The sequence below is a fragment of the Pinus tabuliformis genome, chromosome 3_2 (assembly GCF_031772625.1).
Source record: "Pinus tabuliformis cultivar Carrire ecotype Pingquan chromosome 3_2, CPIR1, whole genome shotgun sequence".
In the NCBI taxonomy this organism is placed as follows: Eukaryota; Viridiplantae; Streptophyta; class Pinopsida; order Pinales; family Pinaceae; genus Pinus; species Pinus tabuliformis.
This window is the reverse complement of record NC_142302.1, coordinates 639367502-639390744: the sequence shown is the minus strand read 5'-3', so window position 1 is coordinate 639390744 and position 23243 is coordinate 639367502. Positions and strand designations below refer to the sequence as shown.

Sequence of the window (23243 nt, the reverse complement as noted above, 5' to 3'; positions counted from 1 at the left end):
AATGGTGGATTGATGAAGAACAATAGGAAAAATGAGCCTAATAAGTTACCCATTTTTGGGGCTCATCATCACCCCCCAGCTAAATGGGTTGCTCATCCTCTGAGCAATTAGTCTAGCTCATCATCCTTGATAGCTTTGACTGCCTCTCTCATGTCCTAGGCCTCCGAGGTGACGTCTTCTTCCCGGTCATGAAATCCTTCTTTCTTTCCACTTCCTCCAATTGCATGTTTTCCTCTTCTTCCTTAACTCCTTCCAACAATCCCAAAAGCAAGGGAGGACTGAACTTTAGGTCGATCCAATTGGCCTGCATATTTTTCATTGACTGTTTATAGAGGGGTACCCTTGCCAAGGACTCTCTCATCCTGGTTGGAGAGTGGTATTCTCTTATCTTCAAACTGTGGGGCAGTGTGTTCCACCTCCTTGTGCAAGCATGAAGGCAATTATCCCCCAACAGTCTCTCCATGTCCTCAAAGTGGGCAATAGCTTGAGCTTGTCATTCAATGTAATCTGGTAACTCCTGAGGGTTGTTGGCCAAGCGCTGGTGGGTTCTTATCAATGCTGAGGGATCCTCCGGCTCTGCTTTGATCATTAGTGGTTCACTAAGTTCCTTGTTCAAAATATCTCGGACCTCTGCTGCCCTTTTTTCCTCATGATTCGACCAAGAGGCCATGGCCATAAGTTGCACATCTCCTACCACAGTGTTGGGATCCCACGAATTCATATTTGGGAGGGCTAAGTTGTGTAAATAAAACTCTGATAATTTAGCCTTTTCCTCTGATGAGCTACTATCACATAAAGCCATGAATTGATGGTAGTTTTGAAATGGAGTAGTGCCCCTTTGGGCTAAGGTGTTAATCTGGAACTACAACCATTGATCTTTAAGGTACAAAGAGTATGACTTGTCAGGCTTCCTACACTGTACGGCCTCTATTGCCCAGCTAACCATGCAGGCCAGTTGGGCTTCCTTCTCATGTACCTGTTGCCTTAGAGATTGTATCTCCTCTGCTGCCAGTAGCTCCTTCTCCTGTAGTTGTTTTGTTAGTGCCTCGATCTCAGCCTGCAGCCCATCCTTTCTTTGTTGTTCATCCAAGGTTTCTTTGTCTATTGGGGGCTTTTCTCGTTGCTGCTGTTCTCCTAGAATGGAGGGCATGTCTTCCTTATGGATTCCCTGTAGCTGTAGCTACTGTTTTAGTAGCTCGTTCTCTTCCTGTAGTTTGGACCTCTGAATTCTTTCCACATGCTTCACCATGGCCAATTCTTTCTTTGACTCCCTGAGTTGTTCTTCTAGGGGGCCTATGTCTGCCACACCCTTAGACTTGGCGATCCTCATCCAAGTGTGAGTCCTAATTCTTTCTTCTTCCAGTGCAAAGAATAGTGGCACCACAAATTTCTGGGAAATTATTTTCCCAGCTTCTAACAGGTTATAGTATGTGCCCAAACTGGGCTGAGGGCTTGGTTCCAATATTTCCTCTGTCCTTTCTTCTTCTTGTCATTGTTTGGCTGCCTTTTCCTCCAATTTCTCGGTCTCTTTTAGCTTAGCCCAAGTTTCCTATAGAGCTTTCTCAGCTTCATGTGGAACTATCTTTGAGTCCATTGTCTTCAGTCTCTCTCCAGGTGGAAGTTTTTGGGCTTCCTCGTTCATAGGTGACGAATATCTTTGAAAGAGACCCTTCCTTTGGTTTAGGGGTTATGTCCTCAATGATAATTGGCTCCTTTGACTGTGGCTGGGGTCGTCCTACTTTGATCTGTGTGCTCCTTCTTGCCTTAAATTACATGGAGGTTTTCCTCTTTCGCTTCCCTTTTTTCTTTGGAGGTGTTTTTAAGGCGGAAAGCACAGCTGCTGCCTCTCTTGCCAATATTTCCGGTGATTTCCCCCTTTGTTGTTCTGTTTCCATCCTTCCTATAGAAACCTATATGTTAATTGTTTTTGCCTGTATTGCAGCCATTTCAGGATCTATCTTTACCTTTTGTTTTGGTGTGACTATTGTGGCTATGCCAGCCTTTACTTGGGATGTTTCTGCCTTCTCTACTCTCCTCTGTAGTCTCTTTTCCCTTGGTGTTTGTGTTGTTGTTTCTTGCTCTATTTTAGGCTCAACAATTTGGCCCTTTCCCTCTTTCTCTTTTTGTCCTGCTTGTGCTTGTTTGCCCTGTGTTTCTTTACCACTGGTTTTCTCTCCTACTTCAGTGTGTCCCCCTTCTTTACTGCTGGATGAGGTGATATCCTCAGCCAGAATTCTAATATTGTCATCTTTGGACATGTTTCGGAAAATTTCCCAAGAGAGGGGGATAGTGTAGGTGTGGAGGGCATCTTCCACTAAAAGTTTGATGAGCCCATGATGGGATAACTGATTTGGTGTCCCTCCTTTCAATTTTGTGCCACATTCACTTAATGACTGCAGAAGAAAATAGGGGATGCTCAACTTCTCTTCTGGAGGTAAATCCATTCCATGTCTTAGTTCATTCAACAACCTGAAATGGTAGCCGTAGACAATGCTGAACCTCCCTTCACAGGTAATGTATTTCATGATTTGGAAACTGACTTCGCTCCAGAGAGGAGGTAAGCTAGTTCTCTAGACCCCGTTCTTGTCTTCTATAGGATGTTCCTCAGGCAGGAAGAATGCTTTCTTGGCTGCCTTGCCCAATGACCTTTCTTCTTTGCTCCAAGGGAGCCCTAATGGGAGACCAGTAACACGACTAATAAGCTCAGGGTTAACTTCTAGGGTCAAACCCCTAAAATTAATTTTGGCCTGTGTCTTTGATTCAGGTTTTAGGGGCATTAAGAATTCCTCTGTTATCTCATTGTCATGACCATGAATTTTGTCACAAAAGGACATCCAATTGGAATGGGTGAATAGGTCTACCACCTCTAGATGCTCACACAGCTTGCTGGGATCCGAAGGTTCTTTCCTGATAAACCCTCCTGGCATGGTGAGATTGCCTTGTTTTATGCTCCGATCACACAAGGGAATGTTGTTTATGGATTTCTTCCCTGCACTTTGAGAAGGGATTTCAACTATCAATTAGCACCAATTCCCTGCCTTTAAGGCTGTTGCTTCCCAGAACTCGGTTGTCAGTTTATGAAGGAAGAAATTGGGTTTCCAGAGACAGAATACAGAGCTCAATGTTTATTCTCAGCATACATACAAACATGCAAATTCAAATTCTTCATACATAGGCTAGCCCTCACAGTTGTGTATCTTTCCTACAGGAGAATTTTCCTTTTTCTTTTTTAACAAGAATTGTGGAGGAGAATTTTGACGCAAAATCGACTGAGGAATATCGTGCAACACATAGGAAAACTACTATTTCCAACTCACAGGTGGATTTTTCTCGGACTCCCCAATTTGAGACAGTTCAATTCACCACCTTTTCGAAACATACCATGCATGGAAGAGTGTTTTTGAGCCTACCTCTCTCGGAACTCCAAATTCGACAAAGAAAAGTCCAGGCTTCTCTGCTCCGGAAAGCTGTGCCGGACTTCCTATAGAGCTGCTTCCTGTAGAACTCTTGTCGGCTTCTGTAGGATGTCACTGCACTTCTGAACGAGCCCGGTACAAGGGAGATTTTTTGAAATAGGCCAAAAAACTTGGTGGAGGATGACGGGTTAACAGATTTTGAAAGCAGAGGACGCGTACTTTGGTCGAGGATGTTGCAAGTGAAAATGAACAGCGGGTGGAGAGAGTCTTTAGCCGAGTATCTTTTAACTGCAGCGCAATTCGTGGCAAGGGGATGATGTGGTCGAACCCAACCATTGATACAACGGCACGACCATCATTTCTCTATGTGTCTCTGACCGCCATCACCTCCCCTTATGCCATTAATCGCCGCCACCACTACTAGTCCTGACGATTTTCCCCGATGGACACTCCACACATGTAGGATGCGCGTCTCGGCGGAAAATTTGAACACAACTGAGCTTGTTCAGATCCCACAAAGCTATGTAACTGGCTAAGGGTGGCCAGTTGACTAGCCACCGATCCCATTCAATCCGAACCATTTTCACAGTCATGCAATTTTCGAAATATAGTTTATGCAATTGACGAATGAGTTTAGACACTTACCTGCGTGGCCGTGGACATGTTATGTAGACTTCGGGTCTTGGAACCACTGCTTCGCTTGCTACTGCCTCGTGCATGGGTGTTAGAACAACAATGTAAACTATGAAATGGGAACTATAAACTCAAAACGGGAACTCTGGCCAAAAAACCCCAAAAAAACATCAAAAACAGTGCTCAAAACGAAAAGTGTGTATACTGGAACGATGTTTTTATTTTTTAGGCGTCAATTTTGAACATGTTTTAAAATTGGCAGTGACTACAAAATTTACTATGAAATTTTCGTGCAAAATATAGCTTCAAAATGAAACTGATGACACTGGAACAATGATTTTTTTTTTAGGGTCAATTTTCAGTATTTAAAAAAAATGCTAATAAAACCAAATTTCTATGTGTTAAACAAAGTTGTTTATGCGGGAAAAAACACACTAATGTTTTTGGTAGAATATCATTTTTCTTTCCTAAGTATAAATTTAACATGTTTTCAACCATAACATGCTAGATACAAAAAAAATTGAAATTTTTTCAACTATAAAATAAAAAAAAACCATGACATTATGAACAAGTTACATCACTAAATGCATTCAAAAGTCATTATTTGTATATTGAATAAAACATATTTTATATCTTTAATTTAATATTGCATTGTAGATATTTTAAACAATAAAATTTATCATAACTAAGACATATAATCCAACAACATAAAAATGCCTCATAACTTCTCATTTAACACCATATGGAAAACATTAATTTTATTTGAAGATACGATGCATACATCAGTTATATAAACTGTCTTAAACAACTATTCAAAATCACTCATGTTTTCTGGCACACCATCAGAATTCACATCTTCAGATGAGTGACTGGATGCTGACGAAGATGTTCCATATTCTTCTCTTTCATCAACTAGTGCCCCATCTGAGTCCACATGCATGCCCAACATTTCAGGTCTCAAAATTTTTCTAGATCTACGACTGGTTTCAGGTGACTCCCATGTCAACACTGTTCCTTCTGGTAACAACCTTTTCAGAATCTCTATTGTCTTGAAGCGAAGAGTTCCTCTCTTTGTTAAATTGAAGTCATAAACAAGTATGTCTACATCCTCCAATTTTAATATGTCTGTGCGGCGGCGATTTACATTTGTACCCTTTCTTTTTCTTTTTCCGCCATTTTTTTTGTCAACTACCATCTCTGGCTTATACACACCATTGAATGGGTGTGTATTTGTGGCATACCAATGTACTTCAACACTTGTAACATCCTCATTTTCTGTAAAGACCTTTATAACTTTAGCAACCCAAAATGGATAGCCATTGGGATCTCCATCTGCTAGCACTGCAATCATGCAACCCTCCTTAATATCCTGTACTGAACCCCTATAAAGGTCTTCCATGGCTTCACGTTGTGCACGAGATCTTCTGGAACCAATATACATCTCTCTTTCCTCTGCCTATGAAGAATTAATAATACCCTGAGATTGTTGCTGTTCAACAATGTTTACTTCCTCATGTTCATTCGACACATTATGTGGCCAAATAAATGGATTTTTCAAAGGTATATCTTCATTTATTGTTGTCGAAATGATATCACTTTGATTATTGAAAAACGAATCCCACCAAACAGAATCAGCAATGTCAAAGTACTCATATGTATATCTAATACATTTTTTAATTTCTTCCAGGCAATCAGAATAATTTATAGCCCTGTTCTGTCTATGTGCATTCTGAACTTCACCAACTGATTGTAATAACAATATTTTTGATGCAATTATTGGATGATCTGGAATGAACTTCAAAAATTTCAATCCTGATGACGGTGCCCATTCTGTAGTAGTTGAATACTTCTTGCCCCATATTAGTGTGTTCCCATCAATTTTTTTGATACGAAATTGATGTTGTAAGCTAATGTCATTAAGTTGTTAAATGCATCTCCCCTCACCATATGATCTCAGAATAAACCTTCGCATGTCAATAGTTTCTTCCAACACATCAAAAGTAGGCTCTGGCATGTATGATTTCTTAATACATTCAATTGGTGATGGCAAGCTACCAACTTCCTTCCTCCTCAATGTGACTGAAAAACGGCTGAACATCTGATCAATATGGTCATGAGTGTGCCCAACAAGAAGGAAACCAACCTTTACCTTCTGAAAAATTCCCAATTCAACAAGCATGTTTAGATATCCAAAAACAACCTGATTTTTGTTTTCACGGCAAGTGTTGTCCAATTGTAGATACAAAACTTCAGGAAGATTACCAGACCAATGAGAAATCACATCATGAATTATAGTTATGGTCAGATTTGCATCATTGTGAATATTTGGAGCTGTGAAGTACACCCTTGGCAACATTTTCCCATTGAAGACCATAAAACCGACCAAGTGAAATTGAATAAAGTTTTCCTCCTGTAAATTTTTGGGTGTGCGAACAAAATGTGGTAAAAGTGTTTTCTTCTGGTCCATACCATCAATTATCAAACCCAAATATTTATTTGGATTATCATAGCACTTTTTTCGATGCTTGTACAACTTCTTCCTTTCGTTTGTTTGTTGTTCGCGATGCTCCTGAAGTTGTTTGACAATTAAATCTACACAACATAAAAGAGATTCATTAAGAAATATGTTTTCATAGTTGATGACTATACAATTTTAAAAGTTAAAGTTATAAACGCTTACCTCTTTCTGAGCCTTCACTTTTGTCCCTTTTTGATTTAAGAGAAGCACATGTACTGCAAATCCCCATCCTTGTCTTCTTAGGAATACGGACATTGTTGAATTCTTTCTTCCATACCTTCACAAAATATTGATATGTAATAAACTGGCCATGTCCCTCAGCACCTTCTGCATATTCTTTGTATAAGTTGTAGATTTCTCGTCTTGAAAAATTATCTGGAATATGTATTGTCTCTCCATTTGGCATACACTCTCCATGCTTTGAAAAGAAATCTTTCATCCATGACATTGCAATATTTGATAATGGACCAAAGTGTTTTTTATGACGTACTTCTGAATAAAATGTGGGATCCTTTTCCAAATTTTCTTGAATGCTTGAGAGACGAAAATTCCCAATCGAATGAAACATTTTGAAACCTTTTCTACAGATAAAAAAAGTCCCAATATGATAATCATAACCTGACAATGTAGATTGCATGCACCCAACTAAATATGAATTTTGCATGCTTTTATTCATTGACAAATATCTCTTCCTGCTTTCTAATGCAAATTTGAAATCCATATGTTTCAAGCAATCTTTTTGGCAACATTCACTTGAAATGAGAGCACTGATAGAACTTCTTCTCGTCAGATATTCTGCTCTACCCCTTGTATAACTAGAACAACTTGCATTGATACGAAAAGGCATGCTCCTACTCCTTGATACAATGTTTCTTGGCAACATCTCCATCATTTGATCATCATTTGTATAAGGATTTTCATCATCATTAAGAGGAATGTTATCCACACTATGATCATCCTTGCTTTTCAAATATTGACTTGGAGGATATTCTTCATCTTCTGCTTCTTCAGTGCTACTGTCGTAGTCCTCAGAATTCAGACTGAATGGAAAATCTGACTCGGTGTTTAATGGATATTCTTCCTCATATGCATTGCCAGTGCTACTCTCATAGTCCATAGAATTAGGACTACGTTGAAAATGTGACTTACTTATTGAAGATGCTACATCCCGTCCTTTGTCACTGCTACCTTTATACTCATTAGAATTAGGACTAAGTGCATCATCCTGTCCTTCATCACTGCTGCTCTCATAGTCCGCAGAATTAGGACTAAGAGGACATAGTGACACTCTATTATTTTGAAATTCATCATCACGCTCTTCATAACTATTGCTCTCATAGTCCGCAGAATTAGGACTAAGTGGACACTGTGGTACTCCAATATTTTGAATTTCATCATCCCACTCTTCATCACTACTGCTCTCATAGTCCTTAGAATTTGGACTAACTGACACCGTGACACTCCATGCTTTTGAAAATCAACATCATGCTTTTCATCACTACTGCTCTCATAGTCCTTAGAATTAGGACTAAGTGGACACTTTGACACTCCATACTTTTGAAAATCAACATCATGCTTTTCATTACTGCTGCTCTCATAGTCTTCAGAATTAGGACTAAGTGGACACCGTGACACTCCATTCTTTTGAAATTTGCCATCATGCGCTTCAAAACTGCTGCTCTCATAGTCCTCATAATTAGGACTAAGTGGACACCGTGACACTCCCTTCTTTTGAACTTCACCATTATGCTTTTCAAAACTGCTGCTCTCATAGTCCTCAGAATTAGGACTAAGTGGACACCGTGACACTCCCTTCTTTTGAACTTCACCATTATGCTCTTCAAAACTGCTGCTCTCATAGTCCTCGGAATTGGGACTAAGTGGACACCGTGACACTCCCTTCTTTTGAACTTCACTATTATGCTCTTCAAAACTGCTGCTCTCATAGTCCTCGGAATTAGGACTAAGTGGACACCGTGACCCTCCATTCTTTTGAACTTCACCATCATGCTCTTCAAAACTACTGCTCTCATAGTCCTCAGAATTAGGACTAAGTGGACATCGTGACACTCTGTTCTTTTGAAGTTCACCATCATGCTCTTCATCACTACGACTTTCATAGTCCTTAGAAGTAGGACTAAGTGGAATATGTGACTCTTTATTTATTTGAAATTCTCCATCCCCTCTTTCATCAGTGCTGCTCTCATAGTCCTTAGAATCAGGACTAAGTGGAAGAAGTGAATTTCTATTCATAGTGGAAGAATTCCCACTATGTTCATCAATATGAATAGAGTTGTTACGCGATGCAGAAGTTGATGGTGTATAAATCGAAACTTCACTATCAGAACAATCCATCCCTTTCAAATAGAAGATGTTGAATGATACAAATGGAGAGTCTCCTAAAGATATTATATAGCTTAAAGAATGGAATTTTCCCTCCAAAAAATTTCGCGAAAATATTTCCCTCCAAAACGTTTCGCGAAAATATTTCCCTCCAAAAAATCTGTTAAATTTATTTACCTTTATTACTTTGTTCTACAATTTATTGGAAAATATAAACTAATTTTTTTTGTGAAATCATAATTAAAATTGTACACTACAACTTCTACAATTATTATAATAGTTAAACCATATAATATTCGCTTTCCAATACTACAATATTCACTTTAAAATATTTTAAAACAAATTATCCCACATTCAACCTGTTGTAAAACAAATCAATAATATTCACTTTATAACATTGTAAAACAAATTATCCCATATTAATTGTACAGTAAAACATCCTTGTAACTTCACTTACATATTAAAATTTCATTATCACTACTACTAACATCACATCCAGGTTTTCTGAAAATCGTTGAAAGAGGTCGTGAATTTGTGGAGCAGCTAAATCGCTATCAACAACATAATCAATGAAGAATTCTCGTAATTAAAAGGTAAGTTAAATTTTTTTCTTGAAAACCTTCATATTAAATTAGTTTCATGAAAAATAGTGAGCATGGTGGGCCCGGTCAACCTCATTTTCTTAACACCAGTGGGTGCTCCACACCCCCCCTCGCTCGCCCGCCCGCCGGCCCCTCCAGGCACCTTAACAGCGCCCCCCCTCACCCGCCTGCCCGGCCCCTCCGAGCGCCCTGACAGCCCCCCCTCACCCGCTTGCCCGGCCCGGGCCCACTCACCCGCCCGGCCCACACACACCGTCCCCCCTCACCCGCCTGCCCGGCTCGGCCCAGGCACCCTAACCCCCCAGCCCCACCCCTCCGGTCGAACCACCCACGCCCCCCTCACCCGCTCGCCCGGCCCGAGCGCCCTCACCCGCCAGCCCAACCCTTCCCGGCGCCCTCGCCGGGCACCTCACCCCTTTGGATGGGCCACCCACCCCCGGGCGCCCTCACCCGCACGCCCCACCCACCCCCGGGTGCCCTGACCCGCCCGCCCGCACGGCACGGGCGCCCTGACCCGCCCTCCCCAAACACCCGCGGGCGCCCTGACCCACCCGCCCCCGCCGGCCCCGACCCGCCCGCCTGTTCGGCCCACCCGCCCACGGGCGCCCTCACCCGCCCGCCCGCCACACCCGCCCGCCCCACCCGCGGGCGCCCTCACCCACCTGCCCCACCCACCCGCGGGTGCCCTCACCCGCCCGCCCGACCCACACCCGGGCGCCCTCAACCGCCCGCCCGACCCACCCCGGGCGCCCTCACCCGACCACCCGCCCGACGCCCGCCCGCCTCACCCACCCTCCGCCCTCGGCCTCACCCGCCCTCCGCCCGCCCACCTCACCTGCCCTCCGCCCTCGGCCTCACCCGCCCTCCGCCCGCCCGCCCTTCGTGCAGGCGCCACCCGGGCCGCCCGCGCCCTCGCCCGGCAGGCAGGGCGACCCTGCCTGCCGGGCGAGGGCGCGGGTGGCCCGGGTGGCGCCTGCACGAGGGAGGGCACCCTCGTGCAGGCGCCACCCGGGCCGCCCGCGCCCTAGCCCGGCAGGCAGGGTCGCCCTGCCTGCCGGGCGAGGGCGCGGGCGGCCCAGGTGGCGCCTGCACGAGGTTGGGCGCCCTCGTGCAGGCGCCACCCGGGCCGCCCGCGCCCTCGCCCGGCAGGCAGGGTTGCCCTGCCTGCCGGGTGAGGGCGCGGGCGGCCCAGGTGGCGCCTGCACGAGGGGCGAGCGGGCGGAGGGCGGGTGAGGCCGAGGGCGGAGGGCGGGTGAGGCGGGCGGGCGGAGGGCGGGTGAGGCCGAGGGCGGAGGGTGGGTGAGGCGGGCGAGTGTCGGGCGGGTGAGGCGGGAGGGTGGGCAGGTTAGGGCGCCCGGGGGTGGGTCGGGCGGGCGGTTGAGGGCGCCCGGGTGTGGGTCGGGCGGGCGTGTCATCCTTGTAACTTCACTTACATATTAAAATTTCATTATCACTACTACTAACATCACATCCAGGTTTTCTGAAAATCGTTGAAAGAGGTCGTGAATTTGTGGAGCAGCGAAATCGCTATCAACAACATAATCAACGAAGAATTCTCGTAATTAAAAGGTAAGTTAAATTTTTTTCTTGAAAACTTTCATATTAAATTAGTTTCATGAAAAATAGTGAGCATGGTGGGCCCGGTCAACCTCATTTTCTTAACACCAGTGGGTGCTCCACACCCCCCTCGCCCGCCCGCCCGCCCGCTCGCCGGCCCCTCCAGGCACCTTAACAGCGCCCCCCCTCACCCGCCTGCTCGGCCCCTCCGGGCGCCCTGACAGCCCCCCCTCACCCGCCTTCCCGGCCCGGGCCCCCTCACCCGCCGGCCCACACACACCGTCCCCCCTCACCCGCCTGCCCGGCTCGGCCCGGCACCCTAACCCCCCAGCCCCACCCCTCCGGTCGAGCCACCCACACCCCCCTCACCCGCTCGCCCGGCCCGGGTGCCCTCACTCGCCCGCCCAACCCCTCCCGGCACCCTCACCCGGGCACCTCACCCCTTTGGATGGGCCACCCACCCCCGGGCGCCCTCACCCGCACGCCCCACCCACCGCCGGGTGCCCTGACCCGCCCGCCCGCACGGCACGGGCGCCCTGAACCGCCCTCCCCAAACGCCCGCGGGAGGCCTGACCCACCCGCCCCCGCCCGCCCCGACCCGCCCGCCCGTTCGGCCCACCCGCCCACGGGCGCCCTCACACGCCCGCCCGCCACACCCGCCCGCCCCACCCGCGGGCACCCTCACCCGCCCGCCCGCCCGCCCCACCCACCCGTGGGCGCCCTCACCCGCCCGCCCGACCCACACCCGGGCGCCCTCAACCGCCCGCCCGACCCACCCCCGGGCGCCCTCACCCGCCCGCCTCACCCACCCTCCGCCCTCGGCCTCACCCGCCCTCCGCCCGCTCGCCTCACCGGCCTTCGGCCTCACCCGCCCTCCGCCCGCCCGCCCCTCGTGCAGGCGCCACCCGGGCCACCCGCGCCCTCGCCCGGCAGGCAGGGCGACCCTGCCTGCGGGGCGAGGGCGCGGGCGGCCCAGGTGGCGCCTGCACGAGGGAGGGCGCCCTCGTGCAGGTGCCACCCGGGCCGCCCGTGCCCTCGCCCGGCAGGCAGGGTCGCCCTGCCTGCCGGGCGAGGGCACAGGCGGCCCGGGTGGCGCCTGCACGAGGGTTGGGCGCCCTCGTGCAGGCGCCACCCGGGCCGCCCGCGCCCTCGCCCGATAGGCAGGGCGATTCTGGGAATCGCCCTGCCTGCCGGGCGAGGGCGCGGGCGACCCGGGTTGCGCCTGCACGAGGGGGGGCGCCCTCGTGCAGGCGCCACCCGGGCCGCCCGCGCCCTCTCCTGGCAGGCAGGGCGATTCCCGGAATCGCCCTTCCTGCCCGGCGAGGGCGCGGGCGGCCCGGGTGGCGCCTGCACGAGGTTGGGCGCCCTTGTGCAGGCACCACCCGGGCCGCCCACGCCCTCGCCCGGCAGGCAGGGCGATTCCCGGAATCGCCCTGCCTGCAGGGGGAGTGCGCGGGCGACCCGGGTGGCGCCTGCACGAGGAGGGGCACCCTCGTGCAGGCGCCACCCGGGCCGCCCGCGCCCTCACCCGGCAGGCAGGGCGATTCCGAGCCTCCTCGTGCAGGCGCCACCCGGGCCGCCCGCGCCCTCGCCCGGCAGGCAGGGCGATTCCGAGAATCGCCCTGCCTGCCGGGCGAGGGCGCGGGCGGCCCGGGTGGCTCCTGCACGAGGAGGGGCGCCCTCGTGCAGGCGCCACCCGGGCCGCCCGCGCCCTCGCCCGGCAGGCAGGGCGATTCCGAGAATCGCCCTGCCCACCGGGCGAGGGCGCGGGCGGCCCAGGTGGCGCCTGCACGAGGTTGGGTGCCCTCGTGCAGGCGCCACCCGGGCCGTCCGCGCCCTCGCCCGGCAGGCAGGGCGATTCCCGGAATCGCCCTGCCTGCCGGGCGAGGGCGCGGGCGGCCCGGGTGGCGCCTACACGAGGGGGGGCGCCCTCGTGCAGGCACCACCCGGGCCTCCCGCGCCCTCTCCCGGCAGGCAGGGCGATTCCCGGAATCGCCCTGCCTGCCGGGCGAGGGCGCGGGCGGCCCGGGTGGCGCCTGCACGAGGTTGGGCGCCCTCGTGCAGGCGCCACCCGGGCCGCCCGCGCCCTCGCCCGGCAGGCAGGGCGATTCCCGGAATCGCCCTGCCTGCCGGGCGAGGGCGCGGGCGGCCCGGGGGGCGCCTGCACGAGGAGGGGCGCCCTCGTGCAGGCGCCACCCGGGCCGTCCGCGCCCTCGCCCGGCAGGCAGGGCGATTCTCGGAATCGCCCTGCCTGCCGGGCGAGGGCGCGGGCGGCCCGGGTGGCGCCTACACGAGGGGGGGCGCCCTCGTGCAGGCGCCACCCAGCCCGCCCACACCCTCGCCCGGCAGGCAGGGCGATTCCAAGAATCGCCCTGCCTGCCGGGCGAGGGCGCGGGCGTCCCGGGTGGCGCCTGCACGAGGGCAGAATCGCCCTGCCTGCCGGGCGAGGAGGCGGGCGGCCCGGGTGGCGCCTGCACGAGGGGCGGCGCCCTCGTGCAGGCGCCACCCAGGCCGCCCGCGCCCTCGCCCGGCAGGCAGGGCGATTCCCGGAATCGCCCTGCCTGCCAGGCGAGGGCGCGGGCGGCCCGGGTGGCGCCTGCACGAGGGGGGGCGCCCTCGTGCATGCGCCACCCGGGCCGCCCATGCCCTCGCCGGGCAGGCAGGGCGATTCCCGGAATTGCCCTACCTGCTGGGCGAGGGCGCGGGCGGCCCGGGTGGTGCCTGCACGAGGTTGGGCGCCCTCGTGCAGGCGCCACCCGGGCCGCCCGCGCCCTCGCCCGGCAGGTAGGGCGATTCCCGGAATCGTCCTGCCTGCCGGGCGAGGGCGCGGGCGGCCCGGGTGGCGCCTGCACGAGGGGGGGCGCCCTCGTGCAGGCTCCACCCGGGCCGCCCGCGCCCTCGCCCGGCAGGCAGGGCGATTCTCGGAATCGCCCTGCTTGGCGGGCGAGGGCGCGGGCGGCCCGGGTGGCGCCTGCACGAGGTTTGGGCGCCCTCGTGCAGGCGCCACATGGGCCGCCCACGCCCTCGCCCGGTAGGCAGGGCGATTCCTGGAATCGCCCTGCCTGCCGGGCGAGGGCGCGAGCGGCACGGGTGGCGCCTACATGAGGGGCACCCACGTGCAGGCGCCACCCGCGCCGCCCGCGCCCTCGCCCGGCAGGCAGGGCGATTCCCGGAATCGCCCTGCCTGCCGAGCGAGGGCGCGGGCAGCCCGAGTGGCGCCTGCACGAGAAGGGGCGCCCTCGTGCAGGCGCCACCCGGGCAGCCCGCGCCCTCGCCCGGTAGGCAGGGCGATTCAGGGAATCGCCCTGCCTGCCGGGCGAGGGCGCGGGCGGCCTGGGTGGCGCCTGCACGAGGGGGGGCGCCCTCGTGTAGGCGCCACCCGGGCCGCCCGCGCGCTCGCCCGGCAGGCAGGGCGGGGCGCCCGGCAGGCAGGAGCGGGCGGGTGAGGTGGTGCTGGGTGTGCGGGTGAAGGGGTGCGGGGTGAGGGGGTGCGGTAGGGAGCCCGGGCCGAGGGGGGTTCGGTTGAGGCAAGCGGGTGGGTGAGGGTGCCGGGCAGGGGGGCGGGCGAGGGCGCCGGGAGGGGTTGAGCAGTTGGGTGAGGGGTGCATGATGGGGTGCGGGCTGGGCGGGTTGGGGGAGAGGTAGGGAGCCCGGGCGGAGGGGGGTTCGGTTGAGGCGGGTGGTTGGGTGAGGGCGTCGGGCGGACGGGCGGGCGAGGGCACCCGAAGGGGTGAGGGTGCCAGGAGGTTTGGAGCGGGCGGGTGAGGTGGTGTGGGGTGGACGGGTGTGGGAAGAGGTAGGGAGCCCGGGCGGAGGGGGGTTCGGGTGAGGTGGGCGGGTGGGTGAGGTTGTCGGGCGGGGGGCGATTGTTGATTAAAATTTATGATAAGTTTTCGTTGTTACTTTAAGTCAATATGTTTTTATTATTTACTGATTTATGTGTTTCTATTTTTCAGGAAAATGGCATCAAAGAGAATTTCAGTGAATCTTTCTGGACCAAAGACTCATAAAGGTGCATCTAAAAGAAACATTGGTGAACGAACTCCACCTCAGCTCATGACTACAAATCTATCAAGTGCCTCAAGTGATAAGAAGATGATTTCAGACTGGAAGAATTCGAAAGAGGTGAAATTTCCATCAAGAATGTGGTATGTGAAAGAAAGAGAAAGCACAAATGTGAATATATATCTATATATCGATATACCGAATGATAGTGAAATTTTTGAGGTGATGGGAAGAGTTGTAGATATGTGTTCGGTAACGAACACTGAAGTTGTTTACGTACTTACAAAAGCTCCCAAGTCACATGAAAGGGTTAAATACCAACTATCATATTCATTCTATGACACGAGCGAGGTATCTACAAAGTTGTGTAGTCAAATCGTAAATGAGATGACAGATAACATCGTAAGTATTATTATTTATATTTGTATTTTGCGTTTTTTAAAGTGTCTCACTATATTTTTTAACTTTGTTTTTTATTGACATATGATATTTTGTTTGGCAGAATTTCGTTGAAAGTTGTTCAATTAGGTTGGGAGGCATTCATTTCATTGAGAATGATATCATGAAAGTTGTCAGCAGTTTTTACTCAGTGTCAGAAGAAAATATGGAAAAGAGGCAAAATGAAGTAATTGATAATGCTACAAAACTACATCCAAAGAATCAGAAAAAAAGGTCTATGGTGGATAAATCTAGCAAGGGTAAACAAGTTACTTTTGAGAACGATGAAGTTGAAATTGACGATGAAACATATGTTGTCATTACTGAAGATGACATTGGAACTGAGAAGAGCCATAAAAATCCAAAAGTAACAATGCCCAAGAATAACTCTGGTGGGAATGTTATGACCAAGAAAAGTAGAGTTGATGATTTTGAAGTAGTCATTTCCAGCAGTCAAGAACCTAGTGAAACTTCAAAAGAAAGCAGAGAAATCATTACACCAGGAGCTGATTTAGAAGATGGCACTATCAAAACAAAACAAAATGTCATTCGAGAGAATTTGACAAAGAGAAACTTAATTGATGGTGGTCGCACATTTCAGCTTAATGTCAAGCAAACATATAAAGCAAGTGAAGGACAATGTCAATATCAAGTTAGAAAGCCACATCATATGCATGTTCAGAACTTGAAGACATTGATGAGGTACAATCCATATGCTCATGTGGTTAGTTATGTGCTTCTTGTTGATCCACTTCAAGTTCCCAACAAAGAAGCATTTGATAAGTCAAAATGTTTTGAATACAATTATTATGTGCTTGGGGGGAACCATTCTGTAGAAGCTCAAAGACAATTGATGGAGGAATATCCTAATAACCCACGTTTTGAAACAATGAAATGTATCATTTACGCTGGTTTATCTGATACAGAAGCAAAGTTAGTGGCATGGGATCATAATTCAGATAATGAATATAGGATGTCTATGACTTTCATCCAAAGGGTTAGATTTATTCATAGTGAATTTGAAGAAAAATGTGGTGGGGATAGGACAAAAGTTACTGCAGAGTTCCGAAAGGAATGTTGTATGGAAATAGGATATCAAATTGAAGAGAAAACCAATTCAAAAGGTGGAAAGGGCAACAAACATAGTGATTTATTCAGAGATGTTGATAACATTTTCCAATTGGCATTTAGAACTGGAGATGTTTGGAGGTTGATTGATGAGATTTTTGGCATGTGGGAAGACATTGCCATTAAAAACCAGAAGGTCAAAAAGTCTAAGCCATTCATATGTGGCAACAGTAAATTAGCTCCTGAAATGAAGCATCTTCCAGACGATATGACTATCACACCTTGGAGGGCGATGCAAGGAGTGAAAGATGAGAAAATTGTCAAAACAATATTATCTCGTGTGAGGTCAGGGGAATTATCAATGGAGGAAATGTCTGAAGAATTTCAAAAGTAAGTTTCTTGAAATATTCTTATTTATTTCTAGATTATAATTATATTTTAAATAAAACATGTTGTTCTTGGTAGTATTTGTTATACATATCATTATATTAACTTTTTGTTACTTTATCTATGCAGTCACAAAGTTTACATGAAAATTCAAGAACAAATGGTTAGATTGTTGAATGAAGATAGTTGGGATGATGTCGTACGCAACTATCCAGATGCAAGTTCTACATCAACATTAAAATCTTTTTATCTTGCATTTAAAAAGGTATCTTGATTTATACATTCATTTTTATTCACCTGTGTACTATTTTTAATTTATAACTTACACATATATTTGTTTATTTTATAAAAGATGAGGAAGGATGATAATGGAGTGCCAGATAGTTTCAAAACCTTTATCGAAAAGATAAAGATCGAAAGACTGAGGAAGCAACGTATTAAGGATATTCAACTTGATCCAACTCTTAATCATTTCATTTGGAATGGGCTAGACACTATTCAATATCAAGTAATACAAGGCGACTGTGAAGACATTGCTAAACTCATACCTAAAAGGGATTATGCCCTAGTCATTGCAGATATTCCCCATGGTTTCAATATTCCAAACATTGACTATGATAGTGACCCTTATACTTATCAAGCTTTTAGTAAAGTGGTTGCGGGATTTGTAGAAGTCACGTCATCACCATTATGGAGATTTGTGACATTTCATTCAGACACACAATTGGCAATGATATTGTCAAGCTTCAAGGGGAAAACAAATTCAAGGATGCAGCTTACATGGTAAGACGTTTAAAATGTATATTTGATTAATGTTGAAAAATTTATTTATGTACAAGTTAATTTAACTTTTACTATTTCGTGTTACAGGGAAAAGCCAAATCTTCTTCACAATGAAGATCAACAATTTATAAATGATTGTGAGTTCATTCATATTGATAGTTGGGCAAAAGATGATAGCCATATGTCTATGATTTTTAATCGGGTAGACAGAAAGAGTCATAGCCAAATACTGAGTTATGATGTTGTTGTGAGAAAACTAACATATGAAGACAAAGAAGCAAAAGGAGAGATAGTTAACATTTATCAAAAACCACAGTTATTGATTAACTATCTTATAGACGTTTGTTCAAATGAAGGAGATTGGGTTTTGGATTTATTTTCTAGCTCAGGTAAGTTTTATTATATGGAATTGAATTTCAATATGTTAATTTTTTAATTAATATGTCATTGTACTAATTTAGTTCATTATTTCTTTTGTGCTTGAAAATTAGGTACAACACTAGCATGTTGCCTTCAAAAAGGAAGAAATTGCATTGCAATTGAAAAAGATCCAGTACAGTGCAATTTCATTCAGCAAAGAATTAATGCTCTTCAATTTCTTCCAGATGCAATGCAAGAAATTGGGTTGAAGAAAGGGGACTTTAGTGAATCACGTGTGGCAAAAAAGGCAAAGGAACCCCAACCACCATTACATGGAATGTTTGGAAAGACATACATTGGGAGTTTTGCAGACATCAAAGACCCATTAGAAGAGGAAAATGAGCAAAATGAAACAGAAAATATTGTGGAAGAGGACAATGATGAAACTCTAGAGGACGAAGAGTTTGGATTACGTGACATTGTTGATTAAATTTAAGTTATGCTTGTAAATCAAGCTTTGCAATGTTTTGACTTTGACATTTTATGAGAAGAATAAACACTCAATTATGGTTGTTATACGTTCAATATTGGTAATATGTGATTTTTGCATTGATTTTTAAGTTAATCATTATTTTTTGAAAAAAAAAGTGATTTTTATTATTTTTTTGACATGAAATTCATAGAAAAAACTATTATTTAACCATTTTTAGTTAAAATTATCGTATAAAAATTGTGATTTTGACATGTCGATTCTAACAAAAAATTATCAAAACGTGTAGTTTTTTAGTTATATTTATGTTAAAAATGGTTATTTTTATGTCCATTGTTAAAAAATATTGTTTTTTAGAAACAATTATTTCATGTCGATTGAAAAATTAATTAAGGATGTATAAATATGTAGAATATCGAAAAGTCTAAATATCGACCTTCTAATTTAAAAATGCAAAACAGTAAAAACCTCACGAAATTTTTTTTTAAAATTATAATAAAAAACAAGGAAATGTGAAGAAAACAACCACTTCAAAAATTATCAAATTTACTAAATAATTATTTACATTTTATACATTAAAAAATTTAAAGCCAAAAAACAGGGCTTTTAAGAAAGGAGTGTGATGCAGAATGCTCACTTTTTAAAATCAGCATGAAAATCACTACCATTCTAAAACATGATGTACATAAAAAAAACTAAAGTGCCAAAAACTATGCTCTAGAAAAAACATGTGCGTTCTGCATCACCCATTTTCAAAATCAGGTCACTTTTTAGCTATCTCTACGAAACGGGTAACAGTATCAGTTCCCGTTTCATAGTTTACATTGTTGAACCCATTCCTTCATTTTTTGATGTTGTATGCACAGGTTTTGGAACCCGACCCTTCAGTTATCAATGGTGCATGCACAGGTTCTATTCAGTTTCAGCTGCCGAGGATGTTTTCACATCCAAGAGGAGTCTTTTGCATGTTCCCTTTGTTGATCTCGGCTGTCCCTGCCCCTAGAGTATGTCTTCCAGAGGGATCAGCTACTACAGGATTCCTATAGGATGTCCTGTAGCTGCTTCTCCTCCTGGGATGCAGGCTAAACGAGTAGGGCTATATTGCGGACGAGGGATCTAGATGGAGTTTGGACAGGTAGGGTGAGCGAGACTTTGTTACTTGACTTGTCACTAAAAATTCTTGCTGTCAGTCTGAGGAAAATAGGGTTTCTTATATGACTATGCAGGAACACATAACCGGGTGGGTGACAGAGGTGTAAAGAGATGGAACAGGGTGCCATATGGTGATGGGTGGAAATAGGGGTGGCTACAGGCCTAACAAATAGATTCCAACCTTCAGATTCCCCTCCAAGATCGCTTTTGGCTTGCCCGAAGGTTCTACAGGATGTTTCCTGTAGAAGACATAAACTGCTTGTAGAATAGGCAGAACTTCCTGTAGAAGGTGAAACCTGCCCCCGAATATGATCAAATCCTAGGAGAGGCGAGTGGTCATTGAGGAAGTGTCTGTGAGGGTTTCCTGTAGCCTGGTGTGGACCCTTGTCCTTGTTTTACACGACCTTCCTAACCTACAATATATTCCCTGCAACCTGCAATTATTCCACAGAGATTAGGCCTGTTTATTTTTTTTTCGAGAGACAGCTGGGGCGCCACCATGAGGTTTTCACCCTCACTATCTGCCCCATGTGCCTCTAAGAATTTTTCACCCAGGGATATTTTTATTTCATTTCTCTGTTTTTTTTCTTGATGCTCAAGGTGTGGGTGGGCTAGAGACAGGGCTCTACTCCACTACCAATGCTGATTTGTCCAAAGTTTCAATGAACTCCTGCCTCGAAAGGGGTTTCCTATAGATTTTCAATCAATGCCCATTGATGAGCATGGGGATGGCTTCTTCGTTAATGGTCCTGATAAGGATTGAACCATTGTCATTGCATTTCTCCACTGCATATGGTCCTAACCACCTTGTCCTCAGTTTCCCTTTGAAATCCTTGTATCTTGAGTCATACAACAACGCCCAATCTCCTGGCTGGAATTACTTTTCATTAAGGTGCCGGTCATGCCATATCTTCCTCTGGAGTTGAACTACTTCTGAGTGGAGGAGGGCCTGAATTCTCTATTCATCTAATCCACTCAGTTGCAGTAATCTTTCTCATTATGCATGGTTGAGATCTAGGTCTGGCTGAGCTGCCACCTTCAATGTGTTGTAGTTGAATTATATGGACAGCAGAGCCTTCTTCCCGTAGACCAACACATAAGGTGTGAAACCTGTTGTATTTTTCCAAGTGGTGTTGTAGGCCCAGGTGGCCTCAACCAAGCGATCTGCCCAATCCTTCCTATTGCTGCTCACCACTTTAGTCAAAATCTCTTCCAACGATCTATTAGTAACTTCCACCTGCCCATTAGCTTGCGGATGATAAGGGGTGGAAGTTCTATGCTTCTACTTGTGATGAGCGAGCAGGTCTTCAATCAGGTTAGAGGTGAACTGAATTCCTTGATCGGTGACTAGCTCTCTTGGGTAGCCAAATTTGTAGAAGCTATTTTCCCTTAAAAACTCAGCCACTTTTCCTTCTGTCGCTACCTTGATTGCCTTAGTTTCAGCCCACTTTGACAGGTTGTCTGTACACACAATGATGTAAGACCTTTTCTTTGAAGGAGGGTTGATAGGACCCATAAAATCCATGCCCCACTTCTCAAATGGCTCGGAGGTCACTTGAGGTTGGGGGGGCATTTTATCCCTTGGAGTCGATTTCCCCATCCTTTGACATCGGTCACATTGGCTGATGTATCTTTTGACATCTTGATGAAGAGTGGGTCAATAGTAGCCTGCCTATAGAATTTTGAAGGCAGTCCTTTTTGCTGCAAAGTGACCTCCACAGGGCCCATCGTAACAGGTCAGGAGGATGTCGAAAACTTCCTCTTCCCTAACAAAACACCTCAAGATCTCATCTAGGCCAAGTTTAAACAGGTTGCCCCCGATCCAAGTGAATGGGGCACTTTTCCTCACAATTTTGCTCTTCTCTCTTGAGGATAGGTGTGGAGGGAACTGTGCTGAGACCAAGTAATTTTCTATATCGACAAACCATGGAGAGACTACTGAAATAGCAAACAGGTGTTCGTCTGGCATTTGGTCATCCACTGTCCCTTCTTCACCTGTAGGCAAATCCAATCTAGACAGAAAGTCAGCAACAACATTTTCCTTACCTGGCTTGACCACAATGGTCAAGTCAAATTGTTGCAACAAGAGTAACCATCTAATGATACAAGCATTTACATCAGGCTTATTCATTAAATATCTAATTGCAGCATGATCAGTGTGTATGAATGTTTGATAACCAGTGATGTAGTGTCTGAACTTGTTTAGGGAATGGACTACAGCCAGGAACTCTTTTTCGGTTACAGTATAGTTCATCTCTACCTTGGACAGGTTTTTGATGACAAAGTATATGGCATATGGTAGTTTCTCCTCAACTTGTCCTAAGGCTGCCCCTATGGCTCTGTTCGAGGCATTAGTGTGGATGTGGAAAGGTGGGGCCCAGTTTGGACCTCTCAAGATCGGGGCAGACACCAGCTTATCTTTAAACTCATCCAAAGCCCCTTGACAGTCATTAGTCCATTTAAACTACACATGTTTCCCTAAGAGGCCAAACAATGGCGAGGCTAGCTTACTGAAATCTTTAATGAATCTTCTATAATATCTTGCTAAGCCTAGAAAACTCCAAACATCCCTTACCTTTTGAGGAGGTGGAACCTTGTAGATGATAGCAATTTTGTTAGGATCCACCTGTAATCCTTGCTGAGAAATGGTATGACCTAACATAATCCCTTCAGTCATCAGGAATTCACATTTTTCAGGACTGAGGGACAGGTTCATTTCAATGCACTTGGTTAAAACTTTTCCCAGGTTAGACAATGCTTCTTGGAAGTTAGACCCGTAAGGAGTAAAGTCATACATATATATTTCCACTGAATCGTGAACCAACTCAGCAAATATGCTCAATACTACTCTCTAAAAAGTGGCAGGAGCATTGCATAGCCCAAAGGGAAGGACCCGGTAGGCAAAGGTTCCCCAAAGACAAGTGAAGGTGGTATTATCTTGGTCTTCTGGGCTGATTTGGATTTGACTATACCCGCTGAACCCATCTAGGAAAGAAAAGAAATTCTTCCCTGCCAGCCCATCTAGCACTTGATCTATGAATGGAAAAGGGAAATGGTCCTTCTTGGTGGCTTTGTTAAGTTCTCAATAATCTACACAGATTCTCCACTTACCATTTTTCTTGGGTATAAGCACCAGAGGAGAAACCCATTCGCTGTCCGAGATGGGGTAGATGAACCCTGCATCCAACAACTTTTGCAATTCTTCTTTAACAATGTCCTTAAGGGCTGGATTCGTTCTCCTTTGAGGCTGCCTGACTGGTTTACAATCCTCTTTCATGTAAATGTGATGGATACAGACTGACGAATGGACTCCTTTCATTTCCTTATAGCTCCAGGCAAAAGCATCCAAATGGTGGCTCAATAAGCTACAGATCTCCTTCTCCTGAGAGGAAGATAGGGATGAGCTGATCTTTAAGTTTCGTTCAGGGCTGAATTCCACATATTTAACTCTGGGTGAGGTCGGATCGGCCACACAGAGGTCCACTAAAGTG

At 47.4% G+C, this 23243-nt stretch overlaps 1 pseudogene; it reads left to right on the top strand.

The window, feature by feature from the left end:
* The first annotated feature begins 2474 nt into the window (after positions 1 to 2474).
* Positions 2475 to 23243, top strand: part of LOC149182236 (mitochondrial import inner membrane translocase subunit TIM23-2 pseudogene) — a 72643-nt pseudogene continuing 51874 nt past the window's right edge.